Below are 21798 nucleotides of genomic sequence, written 5' to 3'. Positions count from 1 at the left end.
AAAATGTAATTATATGGTTTTTGTAATATAAAAGACATTGCTGTATACACTTAACATAAACATTTTGCAAATCTAAACTAATTGAAATACATGTTTTAAAAGTAGAATGGTTTTAAAATTACAAGTTACATAAATTAGGAATCAAGTAAATTTTGTCATGCAAATATTTATGGAGCTCCTGTACAAAACCCTTGGTTGTTGTGGGTCCTATGGGGTAGGCTAACAATTTAAGTCAATGTTGTATTTAAGTCAACAGTCATTGGATAGAAAAGAATTGGATACTTTCCACAGACTCATCCATGTTATAAGAGATCTTCCTCAATTCATGTATACCCTTAGCTTTAGTGGTATATTTACCCTCATCCTTACCCAGTCCAGGCAGTTTTAGGCCCTGGGAAGCCAGAATTCCCTTCATCTTTAGTATCTCAAAGGGGAGTCTGTGTTCCAACTACCCTACAGAAATAATTTATAGGTTTTACTTCCCAGTCCCAACTACCTTTTTTCATCATTATTTGTTTTAACAATGAGATCAATCAAAGCAAATGTTAAGAACACTGTGGAAGAGAAACAAATTGAACAAATCATTAAAGTTTACCTCAGGAAGAAATAGATGTTATGTATGGAGATGAGGAGGACATGTCCACCACTTTGCTTTCAGAGGAGGCTGGATTCTATTCCTGGGTATTTAAGATGCATATTGGCAATTAAAAAAAAAATATGTGGTGATATCACCATTTCTTCCATCCGTAGTCTTCCTAAGATGCTCTGAAACCACCAGCAACCCAGCCCCCCAAAACATGGGATCTTGGATATCATCTCAGTTAGCTATATTATGGGAATAGTTTTGACCTTGATAAAATGAGATTTCAGAAATATCTCTAGTAATAGTTTAAATCAACAATTCTCTACTCCAACTAAAGTGCCCATATACATATATCTGAATATTTCCATATTTAATATAATTGCAAGTTATTTATGTGGAGGGGAAAATAAAGAAGCATTCTACACTTAAACAATGAAGATACCTTCTCTAATTGGAATAGTTGAATGCCTTCATATTACCCTCAGCCATGATCAATTCTTTTGGGGATGGTAATATAAAGCAGAACTTAATTTTTTCAAACTATAGTTAGATCACTTAATGACCTTAAATTTACACCTAAAAGGACTTATTCAAAGTTTCTGAATGTCAGGGCAGCTCAAGTGACAGATGAGAAAGTCATCAAGCCATTCCGAATCCCAGAAGTCTGGCTAGTCTCCATATAAGCTTTGGAAAGGCCTGAAGCTTTTTTTGCTCTTTCCTTTAAGAATAGCATGAAGCAGTCTGGCAGGCTTTTCAGCAGCAGTTGAGTGAATTCTGACAGTCCTTGTAAACTCCCTCATGCCAAGTCTAAACTGACATGAGAAAGGGGCTTATCCTTGCCCCCTTGGTCATGTGTGCCTGTAATATGTAACTTGAAGAATCCACAGCTTCATGTCCTTTCTTTTCAGACAGGAATTATGCATTGCAGTCATATTTTTTAAAGGAGTTGAGGGAAGAGTGAGAAATGACAATTTTACATAGTTTCCACAATTTGAATACATCATTTCTAAATTTCAGGAATATAGAATTATATGCAGATATAGTTCATGGCAGAACTTCACATAATTAGCTTGAATAACTGAGATTAACTGGATTCTAGCAATGTGTCTGCTACTTATAGGCCTTTTTAATGTTTGGGCAAGTCATTTAACTTCTAGATTTTTCACTTCTCCATTTCCCCAAAATATCTCCTTTTCTACTTGATGGGCTTTTGGTTTTAGTTTTGATATCTAATGAGAGAAAATATGCTTAGAAAACTGTAGAGCTCTCTGTAAATGACTGCTGACTTATTATCATATAAGTCATGGGGAAATCTTCAAATGTATTCCATTTGAGTCCATGCCAAGTTTTGAAATTTTGGTCACTTTCTAGAGTTGTATTTATCTTGATATATTTTATTTAATTATATTTCCTATTTACTCTAGACCATACTTGCCCAACTAGTGTTTTGCGTGTGAGATGGAGGTATACTTCAAGATACAGATCCCCTGACTCCTTGGTGCAAAGGCAGTTTGAGCCTCTTACCTCAGCATTCAGGCTTGAGTAGCAGCTGGGATCCCATGAGAGTTACCAGAGCCCAATGGGTTCCTATCAGTGAGCATGATGAGCAATGTCCAGTAACCCCTAGCTGTCCACTTCACAGTGCATGGCCTGGGAAACACTCTATTTCCTCAACATCTGCCTCAGAAGCCCTCTACAGAGCTCACTGATCCTCAAGAGGACTGATAGAGTGACAGAAGAATGTATCGCTCTTTTAGCGGTCAAGAATGAGGAAGACCCATCCAGTGTGTGACTAGTGGGGAGATGGAGAGGTCAGGTGAGGATTCCTATTAAATGTGACAGCCCTCAATCTTTGTCTTCCTACAAATCAAAAATCTTTATCCATTTGCTGTTGTTTTGTGGTGGACAAGATAACTGCAGAGTTACAATCTAACACTGCATTCAAATTTTAGAAATCAGAGATTCATTTTTATTGGGTTAGAACCTTGAAATCTGAAAACACACATTTTGTTTAGAGTTTAAACCAATTAAATTTATATTATCTTCCCACATGCTTTTCATTCTTTTTTCTGTCATAATATTTGACATAAAGACCTGTAAAAATTTTTCACAAAGACTCATAGGTAGTCCAACTACTTCTAGTATTAACCAGTACACATAAAATTTAAAAATATGTAATACGTTCTATGTTTGTTCTCATGTGAGAAAGGTGTTTCTGCTTTAAAATTCTTCAAGGGTTTTACCTATAAAGTATCTAGTTGTACAAAAATATTTTAGGGGAGTCATTTGAAAAGAATTTATCTTACTATGAAATGTATTATTTTGCCAAGCATTGGGAATTCTAAAAAACAGTTTTCCTAAGTCACTTCATGCAACATTTACCTGTAACCTATTCTTTTAAAAGAAAAGATTCTTAGGAAAAAATAATAAGGAGCATTTGTTTAGAATTCAGACACCTGGCTGGGATCGAAAATTTAAAAAGGAAAAAAAACCAATTTATTAAGCATTTATTCTGGAAACTATGCAAAGTTTTCCATAAATTATTTTGTTTAATCTTTACAAATGGGTTTGGAATTAATTTCCTATTTTTATACAAGAAAACTGAGGCTAAGTAACCTGATAAACATTAGGTGCTAATTCTTGGAATAACCAGGATTCAAATCCTGAAACTTCTGATTATGATAGCGTGTGATCTCCAAGTTTTTGCTATTGAAGGTAGCTTATGCTGTTAATATTATCTGTAGGTTATAATATATTAATATCATTACACACATTAGAAACCTCACACCAAAGAAAACATCTTTTTTTTTTTTTTTAAAGATTTTATTTATTTGACAGAGAGAGACACAGCGAGAGAGGGAACACAAGCAGGGGGAGTGGGAGAGGAAGAAGCAGGCTCTCCGCCGAGCAGGGAGCCCGATGCGGGGCTCGATCCCAGGACCCTGGATCATGACCTGAGCCGAAGGCAGACGCTTAATGACTGAGCCACCCAGGCGCCCCAAGAAAACATCTTTTAATTATAAGATATAATTCTAGCTTAAGATGGTAAAATGGCAAAGCAAAACTATATTATAGAAACATGTCTAAATTGCATTTTTAAAATGCAAAAATATAGTAGAAAAAAGCTAACATTAAATCACTGAAAATTATGTTACGGAAAAAGTTGGATGAGAATTTAATTATCTACCTAATGTTCACCTTATTATTTGTTTTCAGGAACAACTGAACACCACATCATCTTGGTGTTAATATTTATATTTTTAAACAGTTTCTTCAATCTAAATATAGATTCTGTGCAGAACTGCTAATAATGGATTCAGATCACAAGGAAACAGGTAAGTTAAATGAAAGAAAACATTAAACATGAAACCGACATAAGTTAAATTATCTTTATCATTTCTGACATTCAAGTTCTTGAAAAATATTAGACTCCTTGCTCTACCGCTTCTTTTTCAATTCATGAGACCCAGAGAAGATGACTTCCATTCTTACTACTTTCCTGAAACTATTCCCACTAAGGTCTCCAGTGATCAAATTGCCAAACTCAATGAACCACTCACTTATCTATTATCTTCATCATAATGAACCACTGTATTACTTGACACAATTAACCACTTACTTCTCCCTGTAACTTTCCTCATTACTTATTCCATTCTCGTTAAGACCATGTAGTTTCCTTCCCACTATCTACTTTTTTTTTCCTAATGATAATCACTTTTAAATGTTGTATTTCCATATATTCAATTTTTGTCATCTTTTCCTTTCAGGATTCCCTTAAAAAACTCCTCCCTTCTGGCTTTCCCCATGCCCAGAACTTAGCTATCATTGTGGATTCTGAATTTTCTCTTTCTAATTTGACCCCATTTTCGACCATATACAAGGCTGGCTACTAATCATCTCTTTTTATGTTTCACAGAATCTCAAACTCAGCAATCCCCAAGTGGAACTCATCATACTCTCTTATACATTATCTGGAATCTTGGGAACTTCATCAACTGCCTCTTCCTCACACTGCATGTAATCGGTCACCAAGTCTTCTCAATTACACCTCCTAACTTCATCTTGAGAACTTTTGAGCTCTGCTTCTCTGTTCTTATTACAATTGTCCCAATTCAAATCTTAAGGGCACCTTATCTTGATTATTGCAACCATCAAGCTGACTTTCTTTTCTCAAGTTTGATTCCTGCTATGACATTTTATTTCTGCTTTCTGGATAGTAGTTCTCAGTTGTCATTATAATCATTTTACCCCTGCATAGTCCAAATTTCTCACCATGGAATATAAGTTCTGGGAAATTTTGCCCTTGCCCACTCTTTGTCTTAATTTACGTTCCCTACTATGTACAAGTACAGTTTTAGTAGGGACTTTTACAATCTCTTGAATCTGAATGTTTTCATCTATCTGGATATTTTCTTCAAGCCCCTTTGTCCACCAACTTGTAATCAATCTTCCAGACAGATGTAAAACTTCATCTATTATATAAACCAAATCAAATCCCTCTCCTATTACTTATAACATGACATATTTCTCCCTTTATAAATCAATAAACATATACCCTTTTATCATAACACTAAATCTGAACTAGTCCTCTAGTGAATTGAGAGTTTCTTAAAAAGTGTTTTTAGATTTTTATTTTTATTTTTCCTACAAGTACATAACACCATGCTTAGCAAATTATATGTATCCCATAAGTACATAGTAGATATACATGAATTAAAACATGGGTATTAGTCTGTAAATTATAACTTTAGTCAAAATTCAATTTTTATATCATGGTCTTCTTGATAACTCAAAGTTGGTCATGGCTGAGTTATGAGTGACGATATGTAACTTGGTTTATAAGAATTGGATATAGGATTTGAATTAAACCATCGGATAAAGCATTTTATAATCTTTAGCAACTTAGCCTTAGTTTTCTTGTATGTAAAAATGAATATTAATTTTAAAAGCATTTGTGAAGATTAAATAATTTATGCAAAAATATTAGCATTGTTTATAGATTATAGTATGTATGTCACTGTTAATACATTTTACTCTCGTTTATAATTTTCTTTCCTTAGTACAGTACTCTGATTACAAACTCTTGTTCCTTAACTTTGCTTCAATTTTTTAAAAAGAGCAATATATAGATGTCTGTGAGAATTCCCCCTTATTGTAACCTATTATTAGTAAATTGAAATAGCCTTAGGGAACCCCTTATTATAATTTTCATTGTTGGAGAAGCTTTTTTATCCGTGACCAGAATTGTAGAACTCACTATTAGGATCTATATCACAATTTCCATTTTAAGACATATGGGACCCATTGTAGTAGTTTATAAAATAAGAGTAGAAAACTGATTATCTTCTCATCAGAATAATAATTTGGATGTGTATGTGTGCATATGCTCTGTGTATGAAAAATCTGTAGGACATGAAGGACAATAGCATGGTGAAGGAGTGGCCAACAAGGACATCACTGGTCTACAACAGAAGCAAATTCAGTGCCTCTGCTCACAGAAATAATGAAAAAGGGATGGAGCCAAGATATACGATGACTGAATATTGGATAGGATTTACTGCAGGAAGGAACATAATATAAAAAGAAAAGTAAACTTATGGAAAATATTGCTAAATCTTTTTTGACATCACTCATCATGTAGCTTATTAAATATCTTTATTTAATTGACTTTATGTTATAAAAATACATCTGCAGAAGCCCTCATTTCCTCTTATTTTTAAAAAAGTATGCTAAGCAATTGTTCACTATTGTGGATAATTGTTAAGATATTTTTGGGGTCATGGAAAAATTCTCACCTAGATTTGTGATGTGCTGATCATTGAAAGAGAATATAATATACAACCTAACCATTAGTTGAGCTAATGTAACAATAGCCTCTACATGTAGTTAATAGTATTTTAAGAGCTACATTTTCACTATTTAACTCTATGTTAGGTAATCTTCTAAAAAATATTTTACATTAGTCTGTCCATGAAAATTACTGTAGCCAAGAGGTAATTGCAAAAAACTGTTTTGTATTAATTACATCATTTTTCTAAGTTATATTTAGTCATTTTTATAGTCACAAAACATGACAATTGTAAGATGTTATTTTAAAATTATAGTTCTCTGTAAATTCATCCTTTGATTTGATTTATTCTTTTAGAGATAAGGAAAATTTGCATTTTTCTACTAATTAGTAGATGCTTACATGCTGAAAAATTTAATTATAACTGAATATTGGCAACTGATATACTGTACTTTACATTTTAAAAGATACAATCAACAAAACAGACCAATAACTATAATTGACCCCATGGGTTTTTGCTGTTGGTTGTGGAAATGGTAGTTTAATTTCATGCCTAGGGTTGCAATGAATTAATGGATTTATCTCTTGAAAAAAATGAAAGAAATTCATAATGGATTTGGGAGTATGGCAGCTGAAGGAGAAGTGAAGTTTTGGTTCACTGAATCTTTGTATATATTTTGGAATAACGCAACATGAAAAGGTCCTTTGGCTATTTTAAACAAATCACCACCAGGGGCCAATTGAACGAGTATGACTTATGACTGACAGTGTAGTCAGAATTATTAAACTTCCTTAAAAATAATTAGACCTCTCAGGAATGGGATTTGTGCACATTGTTTGCAAATTTCCCAATGCATCAACCACTACTTATAATCAAAACATAGATAATACGGTTTTAATTAACATAACCACCTGCCCTGGCTTCTTCTATCTTCTCACTTTTCAATCTTTTGAGACGCTCTTTCAACTGGAAAAGACATTATCAATGTCCCTAAGATGGTTACTTAGGAATGTTGCTGAATAGACCAATACTAAAAATACACAAGAGATTATGGAATGTTTTCTAGTTAAATTATATGAATTTTGTTTCCAATACATACCTTTTTAAGAGAAAAGATTCAAGTCATGCTCCATGAAACTGATACCATATACCTTCTTACATCAGGGGAGTGCCAGGCATTTACCAATATATCTCCTTAGTAAAACAGTTTTAAAAGATGTCATCAATTTTGTCTCCTACCTTTGATTGCATATTCATAGCAAATAAAATAAATGAATGTCTGCACACATGCCCCACATATTCATATTTTTATTTATAAAACATACACATATACTACCCTACACATTCATTGGAAATATTATACAATATACATAAAATCAATTTTAAAATAAGATGGGATAAAAATAGAAATAAAATTCCTAATTTTTGTTTTCGCACATTGAACAGATTGTCTTTTACACAGCCCGCATTGCAGAACACAATATAGCTGTGTCAGGAAACCTGAAAACAAGGAGCGCCTGGTGGCTCAGTTGGTTAAGTGTTGGACTCTCCATTTCAGTTCAGGTCATGATCTTGGGGTCATAGGATCTTGGGGTTGTGGGACCGAACCCCGTGTCAGGCTCCCCATTCAGCGGGGAGTCTGCTTGGGATTCTCTCTCTCCCTCTCCCTCGGCTGCTCCCTCCTGCTCGCTCTCTCTCTCAAATAAATAAATAAATCTTAAAAAAAAAAAAAAGAAACCTGAAAACAAGGAGCATGATATGTAAACAACCTGGACCAAAAACTGGACATCATTTGAAGGGTTATGTGAATAGAACATTCTATTTCCTACTTTTAAATTTGTGTTTTATGCGACTAATATCTAACATGAAATTGCCAGGTCAGGTTTTCTATCATGAGTTCCTAGAGCAAATGCCAGGTTAAATAGCTCTTGTGCCATATTAATAGTATATCCAGGTTCAGGATTTCCCCCATTATCCTGTGAGTTAAAGTAGGGTAACTGAAGCTAGGTATCAGAATAAATATTTGAAAGATACACTGAACAGCAACATCAAAGGATGCGATAAAGCAATGGGCTGCTGGGAAACAACTGTAAAAAAGTCCAGCCTAACAGTCAAAGATGGGGTAGCTTTTTAAAAGAATATCCCCTGCATACCGGGTCATGTAGAGTCATGGTGACATTTCAGAGAGTGCCAGGCACTGTATGCAATGACAGCTGTAATGAACCAAAGGACATTCTTTGTATGGGTCCGCTTTTGAAGAGTGTGGGAAACATCAGTTTAAGGGATTATTTTTTCTAATCCATATCCATTCACAAGCTGGCTCTCAGTTGAGATTCTTTCAAAAAAAAAAATCACTAAAAGTTTGGGGTTTTTTTGTTTTTTTTGTATTTTTTTTTTTTTATAAACGGGATGTTCTTAGCTTAGATGCCAAATATCCACCCAAGAATTTCACTGATTTTTCTTGGCAACTGACGTCTCTGGAACCATCCCTGTCTGATTGGTAAGTCTTTCCTAAAAGGTAAAAACAGTATACAATATCTTAGCCCAGAAAAGACTTGGCAGAAAGTGTAAGAGAGAAATACAACTTACATCAAAGAATATCCTCATTGCTGAGAGGAAGCAATTTTAGAAAGTTGATATACCAACCCCAGCTAATTTCTTCTGGAATGTATCCCTCTATAATGGAGAGCGGACAGACCCTTCCAACTGACCTGGAATCCTTTGCCAGAAGGAAATTTTATCACTCAGTGCTATAACAGATCATCACCAAGCAGAAAAACCAAACTGCTTTGAGGATTACATTTTAAATCTCACATTCCCAAACTCTTTGGAGATTAATTCATTTACCACTGAATAGATATGCCCCTGTATTGACCATGATTTTGGCTGGCTGCTACTAATAAGAAACATTCTTTCCCTCACATTGAACACACAAGCCCCTTGAATCTATTCATTTTAAATCATAGGCATAGGAGCCTTTGTAGTATTAGGTGGAAGGGGAGAAGTTTCATTGATCAAGAAGCTAAAGTACGGCAAATTGATGGATGGAATAATACACGTCCTTACTCGGGTCACAAGGATTTTGAGGGACACACTGTTGAACCACTATGTGTTCTTTCGTGTTGTGAGTCTCTAGCACAAAGAGATTTACAGGTCAAGGGACATCGTATGCTTAAAGTGGGGAAGAAGTTACTCTTCCTGTTTATGACTAGAACCGAAGCTCTCTTCTGGTGCTCAAAGAATTAGAAGTTTGGGAGCATGCAGATACAGCTCCATTGTATAGATACTAAGTTTTACATCTCCAGTAATGGCAGAGGTATGATACCTTCAACTGGATTTGGGCATCCTGACAAGGTTAAGTATAAACAACCAGGAAAGGAAGATGGTGATGGAGGTTTGGGGAAAGCCACAAGGTGCCTCATATTGACAGGCATATTTTACAAGCATATATGGACACACACTTCCCTTTAAGTTACTTACTCAAATCACTAGGAGAGCAGTTTCGAAGGGGATTGGGACTGCTACCATTCATATGCAGCTATCAAGCGAGGTGTCATTTGGGCTAGATAACACCATTCTGCTGCAGTGAACATAGAAAGAGACACTTCCATATGCCATTTATTTTAAAGTAATAGAAAAGAAACTAACTATCCCTTTGAAATTTTACAAATGATAGAGATGCAGAAGAAATGAAGTGTGAACAAAAAAGATTTAGTTATATTTTGCAGAACTTCTTTTTTTCTTTTCATTTCATTTATTTATTTGAGAGAGAGAGAGAGTGCATAAGTGGGGAGTCGGAAGTGGAGCTTGATCCCAGGACCCCAAGATGATGACCTGAGCTGAAGTCAGATGTTTAACCAGCTGAGTTATCCAGGCACCCCATATTGCAGAACTTCTAAAAAGGAATGGAAAAAAGCAGAGTGGAGAAAATATTAAACTGTCAAAAGCAACTCCAATTTCATAAACAAAATCTGAAATTAATTTAGTGTTCATTAAACAAGCATTGTCATTGCCTTATTTAAATTGGAGTCCCAATCTAAAAAATAACAAAATAAGTAAAATAAAAAAAATAAAGTTGAAAGCAACAATTCACAGTTTTAAGCTTGAAGATTGCTTTCATGCCTGAGACAAATAATAGCAGGTTGAAGCAGTTGGTCTCAAAAAGAAAGCACAAAATTAATGGGCACTCACTCTCCCTGTCGCCATTTGTTTTCCTGATTTGTTAGCAACGCACCTCTGAGTATGCATTTATGAGAGTGGGTATGGAAGAACGGAGAGTTGCTGGAGAAATTATTTTTGGTCCTTGATGAAGAAGAGTGACTGATAGGGTAATATAGGGTAATCACATTCTGAAGGAACCTACACCAATATTTGAAGCTCATTTCCTTTCAGTATTATGCATGTGTGAAACAAATCTTTATTCTCCTTCAAGTGTTCCTTTATAGTTTGGTGCCTATTACAGCAAATAGCAGAAAATAAGCAAAGTGACAACTGTCACTTACTTTAAGACATTTTTTTCTTTAAATTCTCACACTTCCCATCATTTCTACAATTAGCCTATGGACCCGGCTGAAAAGTCACCACCTATCTGCCACAACACAATGAAAGTACGAAATAGTAACACCATTTTCTTCCTGCCAGAGATGACAAACCTCCCAAAGGGATAATTTCTCTCTGGGGATAAAGCCACCTAAGACTTGGAATCGGATCTCTTTTAAAAAGTCTTCTGAGCCTGAATGTCAATTATGCATGAAATAGTTCAGGAACTACTATCAATGACTAAATCTCCACTCCTTAACATGAGAAACAAGAGCCTTGGTACCTGGAACACAAAACAGGACACGTGAAGCACATACGAAAGGTGGAAAAGGACTAAGAATTTAAGAGCCTAAAAGATGCGAGAATAGGATATTGTAAATGCATTCTCCTATTCTCTTCTCTTTCCTCTTCTGACTCCCACTTTTGTCTCTTACTCTCTCTTTCTGTCTCTCTCTCTTCCTCGGCCCCTGCCCCACACAAGCACATATCGACAAACTCAATGGAGAACAAACTGCTCATTGTGTGAATAAAAAAAAAAAAAAAAAAAAACTGAATAAATATAGATATATGACTAAAATTACACCCTGATAAAAATTTAGAGATTAAAGAGCATGCAAAAAGATGAGATATAAGGCAGATTTAAGTTGCTAAGCAACTTGCCGTTCACATGAAATCAGATATAGCAATTTGCTTTGGCAAGAGTACATGATAAGTTTAAAGAAACAAAACCAGTTATTAGTTTGAGCTACTAAGTAATTAAAGGAAGAAGAATTAAAAGATTGAGCTGAATTAAGTCAGTGTTTAACATATAAGAATACAACCAATTTGTCTCAGAGGCCTGAGGGTCCAAACTGATATTTAATTACAAGACAAAAGATGACTGTCAAATTGACAAAGGCAAAAATAGATTAAAACATGATACTATATTTAAATCTGATCTTGTACAACGAGTTTTGACTTCATGCCAAACTCCTGTAGTATCATTTCTTACATCATGTAATAAAATGTTCATGTAATAAAATCTGCCTGCATATAGACTGCGATTGATGTATTCTTTCTGCTGGGTTTAAAGTATGCCACCTCAGCAGAGATTAAAGTGCTGAATATCGTGAGCATTTATCATTTTGTTTCTGAGAGAATGAAAATACGCATTATTATTAAACTTTGGGACTGTGCTTGTTCTGTTGCCATCAGCCACCACAATCAGAATGCAGAGTAGCAGAACATCTATTCCAAGGATGGGTAATCTGCTCCTTTATAAACACCAGAGTGAAAAAGGATTAAGCCTATTGTTTGTTTGAGATGGCTTAATTCTCCTCTAGCAACTAGCCCCTTGGCTTTTCTTCACTCAAGAGAATATTTGGAAAAGGAAAACAAGAATTGCTATCTGTAAGTGTTGCTCGCTTTCAGACACTAATCTGTATTAATGAGTCTCTATCATTTTAGTTCCAGGTAACAACAGCAATGGAACAAGGATAGACTTGTTGATTCAAATGAACAAACAAGCAAACAAATTAACAAAGGCAAGGAACAAATAAGTGATTTAAAGAATGTTCTAAATAAGGAACATTTAATTCTCTGATCAGCTTAAGAGCCTGAAGTCTGCATTGGTTCAAATACTTTATGCATTTAGTAACTTCAGTTTTTCATATCTTGATGCAAAGTTTAGAAAAAGCACAAGACCAAAATGTAATTTTAATTGTGAAGAGGTCACATTTCCTTTGTGTTTTTCAAAATCTTTGTATGAAATATTCCTTTGTTTTCAGGCTCATCATTAGTCTCCTGAATATTCAATACTTGTGTGCTCATATTTCTCATTATGTGAAAACTCATGGAATTTTATCCTCATTGAACTGAAAATTTTGGAACCTCTTTCATTTATACTGCCTGAAAGCTTGGTCTTATTGAAATCAATCTGAGGCTTGGAATCTTTGCTTTTTATTAAGTCAAGCCAAGACCATGGCTGGGTGATGCCAATTTATCACTATTATTTTTTCTGGCTCACTGTTAGTACCACCCAGTTAAGACAGGCAGCAGCAAGTGACAGGACCACACTGGGCTTCTGGATGTTGAAAGTAGAGGAGAAAACAGTTGATTTCTTCTTCAGCATTTAACTTAACTAGAAGCTAGCAACATTAAAGAAGGAACAAACTCTCTTACTGACCTCTTCATTCTGTACTTGCCTTCATATTTTTCTTTCAAGAAAAGCAGCATTAAAGGGACTCAGAAAGAAAAATACAGGTTGAGGGGAAGACAGGTAAAATAAGAAACTAAAATTTGTGCAGCTATAATTAACCATCATTTAAATATCATTAAAATACTTTTTTTTAAAAGTATACTACAACTTTAAGAAAAATTTATACAATACATAGGTTATTTGTGAAAATCTTGAACTAATTAACTAGAACCATAATGGTAGAGGGCTGGATTGTAAAATAGAACTAAGGTATTTAGATTTTATCCTCACTACTAGTCAATTTAAGTCAAAGGCATCACATTTTTTTAGAAATCACAAAAAAGTTGCACAATTTGCCAAATAGTTTCCTAGTGTTCTCTTAGCATCAATAATATCACAAAAGCATCAAATGCATTCATTTATTGAAGGTCATTTCTCTCTGTAAGTGTGTATGTGCGTGTGTTATGTTTTATCCTTTTGTGGAAAATAAAGAAATAACAAAGTATACAAAGTGAAGGAGGATTTTTGTTTTATTTTATTTTTTCAAAATGAAGGAGTTTTGAAAATACTTTTAGAAGCCCATCTCTGATGCAAACTCCTCCACTCATGAATGGGTTTATAATGCCAAGGGGGTAGAAAAGTTGTTACATTTGTATTTGTAATATAAATAACCCCAGGTCAGAACCATATTTCTTCTTTAATCTTGGTGTTATAGTCAACTCTGAGAATTAAATTATTAAATTATTAACTAATTATTTCTTTATGTAGAAATATTTCCACTAGATTATAATTGTGTGATTTGCTGAGTGCTTACTATATGCTAAATATAAAACTCATTTTTCCCCATTAAAATAAGCTTGAAGTGGGGGCTCCTGGGTGGTTCAGTCAGTTAAGCATCTGCCTTCGGCTCAGGTCATGATCCCAGGATCCTGGGATTGAGCCCCGCGTTGGGCTCCCTGCTCAGCAGGGAGTCTGCTTCTCCTTCTCGCTCTGCCTCTCTCCCTGGCTTGTACTCTCTCTCTCTCTTAAATAAATAAATACATAAATAAATAAATACATAAATAAATAAAATCTTTAACAAAATAAGCTTAAAGAGTTTTGATAACTAGAATAGGGTTACATGCTAGTAAGCATCGAAGATTCAGCTGGGCTAAGGAAGGTGTAAATCCCATGTCTCAGGATCTAATCAATGAGGTCTGTCTTTCACTAGTAGCAGAACAAGCTATTGGGATTGATTTACAAATGTATATTCCTGGATCCAGCATCAGACCTAGGGAGTCTGCACTTTGTAACAAACATATCTGATAATTCTTAAACATGGTATTATCCAGGTATCCCCTGAGACACATAGCATGCAATATCAATATGTCTTATTCATATTGTATAAGACACAATAAAGTCAGCCAAACTAAGTTCCTATTGAGTACTTACTATGTTCTAGAGCATGAATTGAACTATATACATATAGTACAAAATTTTTTTTTTTAAATTTTCACATAATACTCTGTGGTACAGGAGTAATCTTCACTTTATATGTGAAGACATCACTGTGAAAAAAATGTGCCTAAGGTCTCAAATTTGAAATGTTGACCGGACTCTGTTCTTTCAGTTCTTCGTACTCATGCTTAATATTTGTGAAACTGAAATTGAACTGGATTTTCAAAATTTCAGAGGAAGTTAAGTAAGTAATGGAATCATCGTTTAATTAAGTACTAAAAAAGAATGCAAACTATACCGGGCCTTCATATTTTTACTTTGCCTATTTTAAGAAGCTTTCTTTTGTCCTCACTTTGACCTCTAATAATTCAATAGGTTATTTTCTCTTTTTTATGTTTTAGTTTTCAGTGATGGAAGTGTTAGCTCCTTCGTAATTAAAAAATGGTATGAAATGGAAGAAGAAAAATGTTAAAGCAAGAAAGGGAGATTGAAAAGAAAGACTAAAGGACGGAATGGAGAGAAAAAAGAAGGGTCTGTGGACAGTCACTTCTAGATGGAAGGAGGATAACTTTCTCATATGCAGAGGCTATGAGGTGACTCCTCTTTCAATTGTTAAGTAGCAGAGTCTCTAGGCAAGGTTCTCTCCCAAGGCATAGATAAGGTAATAAGATAAAGGAAACAGACATAAATAAAAGGCTTTCTGCATAAGGGAGAAGAGTCTACCACACAGTCAGTCTGGATGATATCCTTTTAAAGAGACAGGGATGGAGACTCCCACCCTCCAAGCCACTACAGAGGCAGAAGTCATTTGCAGACATCATTTGAAAGGGGTAACAAAAGCTTGTTGCACCTCCCGCAGTACTTGAATAGAAAGAAAAAACGTTTTCTATCTGAAGCAACTAAGAACAAAAATAGAAAAGGCAAGGGTGACATTCAGTTGGTGATCTCTAATCCAGCCCTTAGAGCTTGTATTTTCCAGAGTGAACTTTGGGCAACCCCACATAGAAATAGGGAGTGTCCTTGCAGATTGTACACATTGGCATTCTTCTGGTGAGTCAGCATGCCCACCGTGCAAAGTGGAAAATATGGGTAAGAGAACCAGGGGCAGGGAAATACACGAATTTACCTAACTGAGACCTTTATGTATAGGTATATATCCCCTTAACTACTCTTGGCTACAGCCAACACTGCAATGACAGTAAAGTGGAATAGTGTGTTACTACCAGTCCCATACAGTGGCTTTACCAGAAACAATAAAAAAACAATAAAAAAAATGACACCAGGTGTCATTTTCTCACCTTATGTACTCTTAAGCTGAAGGAATCTTTTCAAATATTGTTGTTGTAAGAGAGGTACCTGAACTAGGTGAGAGGATCTAATGAATTTTAGTAATTATCTTCATATCCCAATTGAGTAGAGAAGTTAATTATAACCATTATACTTGCCAATAGCCAGGATGCTTAGTTAATTTCTTTTCCTCTTTACCCCCGAATCAATTACTTCTAATTGTTTAAAATTTATCTTGTTTATTTTCAAACATCCTCCCTAACAATTATTTCTTTCACATGTACCTCCAGTTTAAATTCCAGTGTTATTCTCCAGGTTGCTTTAAGATGCTGAACTCTAGGAAACAAACTGAGGGTTGCTGGAGGGTTGCTGGGGGGATGGGGTAACTGGGTGATGGGCATTAAAGAGGCACTTGATGTGATGATCACTGTGTGTTATATGCAACTGACGGATCACTAAATTCTACCCCTGAAACTAATAATGCACTGTATGTTAATTAAATTGAATTTAAATTAAAAATTAAAAAAAAAAGCCATGCATTATGCTGGAACTATCGACAGTTCTTCAAACCACAGGGGGATATACACTGAATAAAAATAAAAGTAGGGAGAGAGCAAGAACAATATAGGATAATCAGAACTTAGCATTCTTACATATCTATTATCTAAAAGGCATATTTTTCTTTTTGTATAATTTGTAAACTAGGGATTTGTAAATTTATAAACCTGGCTCCTAAAGTTAATGTAATGAGTAATACATATCACAGGAAGAATGATTAGCACTATGCCTTGTACATAGTAGGTAGACAAAAACAGTAGTTATTTTTATTCATTCTGTTACTTCAGACGGCTTAAAATAATGAATATATCTTTTCCCGAAAAATACCTTAAAGGAAAAACATTGGAAAGTTCTGGAAGAGTTACTATTTGAAAAATAGGGTAGATAAATATAATGACCAGAAACATTGGGAAACCAATATTACTATCTTATAAATGGACACATACAAATGAAGATATGCGTATATCCAATAAAAGAAAATAGAGAAGTGGGTTTTGTAACTACCCTGCGGCACTCTGAGTGTGGTTAATCTACAGGTGCTTTTGACTCCTAACCACTTGGGCCATTTCTCCTTTTGATACTTACCATTTCCTTTTTCCCACAAACAAGCCACATATATTCAGAAATGTTTAATTGGTCTCTAAACACTTCTATGAAACCTCAAACTGTCATTCTTTTCCTTGCTTTTGTGTCTCTTTCTTTCTCCATTACGAATGTTCCCCTTTTAAGGTAATTTCTTCCTTATCATTTTATTTGCTGTGATAATTCTATTATCCAGCCTCATAACCCCATCATGAAACAAAGGGAATATGACTAGAATACAAGAAAGAACAGAGAGATTTATGTTAACATTTTTGAAGAGTGAGTAGAGAAAGGAGATAATGCTTTTCTTGGATATATTTCAACAAACATAACAACTTTATTCAGCATGTTGAAAATTCTCTATGTTGGCATTTACTTATAGCTGTCTCCAAGAATTTGAAAGTAAACAGTATAAACACAAAGGAGTTACCTAAAAATAAACTTTAAATTCCCATTCAATGAGCACCTTGGGAGTAAAATCCAATCAGGAAAGTGTGAAATGTAATGTGTGGTTAGGGAATAGAACCACCTTTTAATTACTGTTGACGGCTAGAGAATATAGTCCTCACAACTAGTTAATTTCACTTTTTTTTTTTGTGAAAACAATGTGACTTTATCAACTCAAAAACCAAAAATGATAGCACATAAAAATAGAGACATATCTTTCTATTTGGCTTAAATAAAAACAAAAGCAAAGCGAATCGGCTATGTTTCTTTATCTGCAAAGATAAATAAAGAAAGCAGCACTTTTTTTCCTATCTTTTCCAAATGCAAAACACTGATAACTATGAAAAAAAGATATATAGAACGAACATATATTGAAAATCTCTCAGCATAAGCGAAAAAGCTAAGACAGGGTTTATTAAGAAAAAGAAATGTTCTTAAAATTGTCATGACAAGGTTAATGTGGAATCTTCCCTTAATCGGGCAGTAAGGAAGGGCACTGAAATCACAGCATACACATTTAGTCCATTTCATTGTCTCTGTCAAGGTAAGTCAGGCAGGAATGCAGGAATGCCCATATACATGTGAACAATGATATCATTTGAAAGAACTATTCCTAAAAGTCAAAAGATGATATTCCACATGATCAATTTGACAAAACCTACCTGAGCATCATTCTCACTACAAAAATGCAGACTCATTTCTCAGGTGATTAAAAGGAGGGGCAGCTAAGTATTTCATTTAAATGCATAAATGATTGATGGATAACATTAAAGAGAAAGTCACACAGTAGACAAAATTTGTATATTTAAATTCAAAACTGTTATACTGCACTAGATCATTTCTTTCACATTTTCCCATAAAAACAACACTATAATTTTAGTATATTCTGCATGTGTCTTTAGTGGTAAATTCGTCTCTTGATTCTGAGTGTCCCTATATAACTTTCCCTGTCTATGTGCTTTTGCAATAACAGCATTGGAGAAAGAAAGACTGCTTTTCCAAAAAGGCAATATGGTCCTCTGCCCATGAATTCCCTTGAATTGTCTTTGATGCTAATGTTATCTTTGTGACCTTGTTTCTAGGTCATCCTTTCCAATTTATGTAACTCAAGATAAAATATAGTAATTTGGACTATTGAACCTTCTAGAAAGTGATTTTCATTCCAAGTAGAACCACTTATTTATTTATTTCCCATACAGATTACCCATCACAAACTGTATTTGGCATATAGATAACATTAGTATAGCGGTTATCAGTAGGGAACTCAGTACTGGGGCACAAATTAGTGAAACAAATAATTTTTGAGTCTCTAACATGGACCAAGGAACAATAGGTACAAAACATACAAAGACAAATGAGATACAGTCCTTGGTATAATGGTACTTGCAGGATCACAAAATGGAAAAATTCCTATGCTGGAGATGTGTGAATATTTTATGGGAAACTAAGACAGGGGGTGATGAACCACCCGGTAAAAATGAGAAAATAACATTAGAAAATAAACATTTGAATTGGCTAAAGGAGATGGATTTCAGCAGCTTGAAAAGAAAAGGAAAATCAGCCTGGGCTTGAGGAACAATGTGCAGCTGTCCAGACAGCCTCCCCAAAAAGTACCTTATGTTCTAAAATCAACGACTTGCTCGGAAGAGCTAAGAAGATAAAGAAAATCAAGATATGGTGAATATCTTTTATTTGTCCATCCAGATTAAACGTCCATCCTTCTCTAACGTGCTCTATGCTCTGAAAGACTGACATACTACTTCGAACAGTTTCTTTGTCCTCTAACTGCCTGATGGGTTAAGTCAATGGAAAACACTGGTAGGAGACCAAAGAAGGAAGAAAAATTAAGATTTTTGATTTCAGGGCATTTATTGCCCTAGCTCCATATCTGTCAATAGGATAGTGGCTGTGTTCATGAAACAAACATCATGCCGATCTCAGGCAGCCCTTTCTCTGCCTCCTGGTCCAGGAACTATACACTCTTCTCACATTTTCAGCTTTTGATGGTCAAGTACCTCACTATTATTAGTCCCTAGAACTTCACTGTCCCTTATCCTTTCCCTACCCCCAGCCTACACCTCTGTAAATAGCCCCTTTATAAAATTCGACTTAAACTAATTTTAGTATCCCATCTGTTTTTTGCTGCAACTCAGAGTGATTTGCAAAATGAAAAGAGATTTAGATTTTTAGGATGGGAGTGTCTTAGGGAGTGACAGAAAAAGTTTTAGAAAACAGAAATTAACGACAAACCAAGATTATGGAGGAGCCAGGTGAACGAGAGTTAAAAATCTGGCTAGGAAGAAAAGGTATGGGCTATAAATGGCATTCTCTTCCTCTGAGACAGAAAGGTAGAAAAGACACATATATATATACTGGTGGGGGGGGTGGTCACAGGAAGTCAAGGAAGATCATGTTTGAAAAGTTTGATTGTTCTGTTAAGTAGACAAATCAATGGCATGGTAATTTCTTACCATATAAGAGAGTAAGTGAGTGAAGAAGTACTATTATAATATCAGCCCTGCCGCCTGTGTAAAATACAAAGTATGAAGGCACAGAGATATTCTGTGAAAGTGTTGGATAAGAACAAGTGTCACTAGTCAAATTCAAGGTAAGGATTCAATTTTATGGCAATAGAAAGTGTTTATAGAGAGGAGAATACTGAGAGTTTGAAGGGAGATGAACAGGTTGGGAATGGATCTAAAGGATGAGGCCTGAAGTAAATAAGTATGACAATCCTGAAGATAAACGTCAACTAAACTCCTGCATTGAGTGAACACTCTATGGAAAATCCACGAAGGTGAGGAACTCACTGCTCACTCTATTGAGACAGAATCACTACATGAATGGCCATGGCCACTGCTGATATCTATTCCTTTGAAGATCCCTACTGCCCAAGACATACCCTTTCTTACCTTGTGAGATTTGGCAAAGTAAATTCACTGAGAAAAAACAATTAGCATCTACTTTTATCAAATGGACATCAACATTAAAAAAAAAAAAAAAAAAGGACATCACGTAAGAGAAAGAGCCTCAAGAAAGAGACCCTTGTCCCATCTGAATAAATTACTACTACCAGATCATATAAAGTCAGTTTTTGGGTTACACTTCAAATTTTATTTGGATTGATGAAATGCCAACCATCGTAAACAATATAGTAAATAAATGGTCAAAATACCTGAATAAACTGCAGTTAGTGTATTGCTATTAGACACACGGAACACCAGTAAAATGACAAAACTTTCAATACCAAATTTATTTAAAACCAAAAAATCCAGAAGTACAACTTATTCTCCCATTCATTAAAAAAAAAAAAAACTTTCAAAAATAGTTTCTGTTCTTCAAGTAGAAGTAGAATTTTAGAGTATAGTTCTACTTAATAACTAGAGCTGATAAGTAACCAAGTTTTGGTCTAAAATCTGTAAGTGAAGAAAGAAATAAATGCTATTAAAAGTTTTGAAATATTTAAATTATTATATTTCATTAAAACTTTATGTGAATAAATTTGAATATCCAATTAATAAGCCATATTCTAGGGATATGGATAATAATTTTGAATTTTTTTTAAAGTTGAATGACAAATTTATGACAGTCCTGATATGGAAATTAGCAATAAGAGGATTATTTTACCTTGTTTTGTGATGTCATCGGTTTTCACTCTGTTGTTAGAAAAATTCAGATTTGTCTAATAAGGAGATGGGATTTTTCATTCTTACATAGCTGAGTATATCAGTCCTGTGTACACTGACACCAAATAGCACCAGTTTTCTATTGCCTTCTTTGAATATACTGAAATATATTTGTTTTTCTCTGTATTAAAAGACACACCCAGGGGCATCTGGGTGGCTCAGTCAGTTAAGCATCTGCCTTTGACTCAGGTCATGATCTTAGGGTCCTGGGATCGAGCCCCGCATCGGGCTTCTCCCTCTCCCTCTGCTGCTCCCCCTGCTTGTGTGTGCTCTCTCTCTCTGTGTCAAATAAATAAATACAAAATCTTAAAAAAAGAGAGACACCCAAAAGCAGGGTCTTCAGAGACTTTGAAATAACATGAATTTGTATGTAAAAGTACTGATTGGTATTCTAAAACTAGGTAAATTATATGAATCTTCTGATCCTCAGTTTTCTTAGTAGTAAAATGAACATAATGATTCCTACATCACATGATTTGTGGAAACAAAATGAGAATAAACTGATGAAAATATCTTCTACAAACTTGACACTTGTTAAGAATTCATTAGTCATTACTGATTCTCTCCCCATTTTGAGAAAGGTGGTTTAGGGAGAAAGTCACAGTTATACACACTTGGTTCAATGTAAAGAACAAAGCTAATGATGTTCTACTGCACTGAATTTAAATCTTGCCTTTATCATATGTCATTTGTGTAGCTTTGATAAAATGTTTA

At 34.7% G+C, this 21798-nt stretch overlaps 1 protein-coding gene across 3 annotated transcripts in view; it reads right to left on the bottom strand.

Annotated features, from left to right (window-relative positions):
• The window catches only part of CADM2 (cell adhesion molecule 2), a 1094969-nt gene that overhangs the window by 1003889 nt on the left and 69282 nt on the right, over positions 1-21798 (bottom strand). The gene's annotated exons all lie outside the window — the stretch shown is intronic.

The sequence above is a fragment of the Halichoerus grypus genome, chromosome 1 (assembly GCF_964656455.1).
Source record: "Halichoerus grypus chromosome 1, mHalGry1.hap1.1, whole genome shotgun sequence".
NCBI lineage: Eukaryota > Metazoa > Chordata > Mammalia > Carnivora > Phocidae > Halichoerus > Halichoerus grypus.
This window is presented reverse-complemented; position numbering and strand designations above follow the sequence as displayed.